We start from the raw sequence: 2500 nt of genomic DNA on the forward strand, positions 1-2500 counted from the left end.
CCCGCGTGGTCCGTGTTTTTCGGTAACATATTCGTGTTCCTTGCCCCCGACGGGCCGTGTTTTTCGGTAACAAAATCGTGTCTTTTGTCCCCGCTGCACCGTGTTTTTTGCCCCGCTCAACCGTGTTTTTTGCCCCCGCTCAACCGTGCTTACTGCCCCCGCTCAACCGTGTTTTTTCGGTAACATAATCGTGTTTTCGGGTAACATAATCTTGTTTTTCGGGCCATTTTACACCGACGGAGGCACCCACAGGGGCCATGTACACCCCGCTTGGCATGTACATGAGGGGCTGCCTCTTCCAAAAATCCTTCCCCCCTATAGGGGAATATGCATTTTGGGTCTCCAGCCACGCCCAGGGTTACCACCCCCTGGAAATCCCCCAGGTTTACCCCCCATTTTATGTGGATGCATAGATTCAGACCGCCCTGCTCCCGCGCTTTTGGCCATTTTTGCCCAACGTTAGCCGCTTCGGCGTGCCGCTGGACTGTTTTCGGGCCTTTTTCACCGACGCTTGGCCGTATCCGCTTAGTTTTCCCCAACGCTTGGCCGCATCCGCTTAGTTTTCCCCCGCTGGACTGTTTTCGGGTCACTTTTGCCCAACGTTAGCGGCTTCCGCTTGCCGCTGGACTGTTTTCGGGCCCTTTTTCACCGACCCTTGGCCGTATCCGCTTAGTTTTCCCCAACGCGTGGCCGCATCCGCTTAGTTTTCCCCCGCTGAACTGTTTTCGGGTCACTTTTGCCCAACGTTAGCCGCTTCCGCTTGCCGCTGGGCTGTTTTCGGGCCATTTTTCCCCAACACTTGGCCGTATCCGCTTAGTTTTCCCCAACGCGTGGCCGCATCCGCTTAGTTTTCCCCCGCTGAACTGTTTTCGGGTCAGTTTTGCCCAACGTTAGCCGCTACCGCTTGCCGCTGGACTGTTTTCGGGCCAATTTCCACCGACTCTTGGCCGTATCCGCTTAGTTTTCCCCAACGCGTGGCCGCATCCGCTTAGTTTTCCCCCGCTGAACTGTTTTCGGGTCACTTTTGCCCAACGTTAGCCGCTTCCGCTTGCCGCTGGGCTGTTTTCGGGCCAATTTCCACCGACACTTGGCCGCATCCGCTTAGTTTTCCCCAACGCGTGCCCGCATCCGCTTAGTTTTCCCCCGCTTAACTGTTTTCGGGTCAGTTTTGCCCAACGTTAGCCGCTTCCGCTTGCCGCTGGGCTGTTTTCGGGCCAATTTCCACCGACTCTGGGCCGGATCCGCTTAGTTTTCCCCAACGCTTGGCTGCATCCGCTTAATTTTCCCCAGCTGAACTGTTTTCGGGTCACTTTGTCCCAACGTTAGCCGTTTCCGCTTGCCGCTGGACTGTTTTCGGGCCATTTTCCACCGACTCTTGGCCGTATCCGCTTGGTTTTCCCCAACGCTTGGCTGCTTCCGCTTAATTTCCCCCAGCTGAACTGTTTTCGGGTCACTTTTGCCCAACGTTAGCCGTTTCCGCTTGCCGCTGGACTGTTTTCGGGCCATTTTTCACCGACACTTGGCCGTATCCGCTTAGTTTTCGCCAACAATTGGCTGCATCCGCTTAATTTTCCAAGCTATACTGCTTTCGGGTCAGTTTTGCCCAACGTTAGCCGCTTCCGCTTGCCGCTGGGCTGTTTTCGGGCCATTTTCCACCCACGCTGGCACCGACGGGGCCATGTACACCCACGCGCGTGTACATGAGGGGGCACCCATTTTTGAAAACCTTGCCCCCCTATAGGGGAATATGCATTTTGAGGCTCTAGCCACGCCCAGGGTTACCACCCCCTGAAAATCCCCCAAGTCGAAATCACCCATGTAAAATATTCAAAAAAATCTGAAAAAATCACAAAAAATTTATAAAATCAAATAAATTCAAAAAAAAAAAAAAAATTCAAAAATTCAAAAAAAATTCAAAAAATTCAAAAAAATTCAAAAAAATTCAAAAAATTCAAAAATTCAAAAAAAGTCCAAAAACCCAAAAAAACTTCAAAAATTTCAAAAATTCAAAAAAATTTCAAAATTTCAAAAAAAATTTCAAAAATTTGCCCCGCTGAACTGTTTTCGGGTCACTTTTGCCCAACGTTAGCCGCTTCCGCTTGCCGCTGGACTGTTTTCGGGCCTATTTGCACCGACTCTTGGCCGTATCCGCTTAGTTTTCCCCAACGCGTGGCCGCATCCGCTTAGTTTTCCCCCGCTTAACTGTTTTCGGGTCACTTTTCCCCAACGTTAGCCGCTTCCGCTTGCCGCTGGGCTGTTTTCGGGCCATTTTTCCCCAACACTTGGCCGTATCCGCTTAGTTTTCCCCAACGCGTGGCCGCATCCGCTTAGTTTTCCCCCGCTGAACTGTTTTCGGGTCACTTTTTCCCAACGTTAGCCGCTTCCGCTTGCCGCTGGACTGTTTTCGGGCCAATTTCCACCGACTCTGGGCCGGATCCGCTTTGTTTTCCCCAACGCGTGGCCGCATCCGCTTAGTTTTCCCCCGCTTAACTGTTTTCGG

The sequence above is a fragment of the Carex rostrata genome, chromosome 5 (assembly GCF_964058835.1).
Source record: "Carex rostrata chromosome 5, lpCarRost1.2, whole genome shotgun sequence".
Classification (NCBI taxonomy): Eukaryota; Viridiplantae; Streptophyta; class Magnoliopsida; order Poales; family Cyperaceae; genus Carex; species Carex rostrata.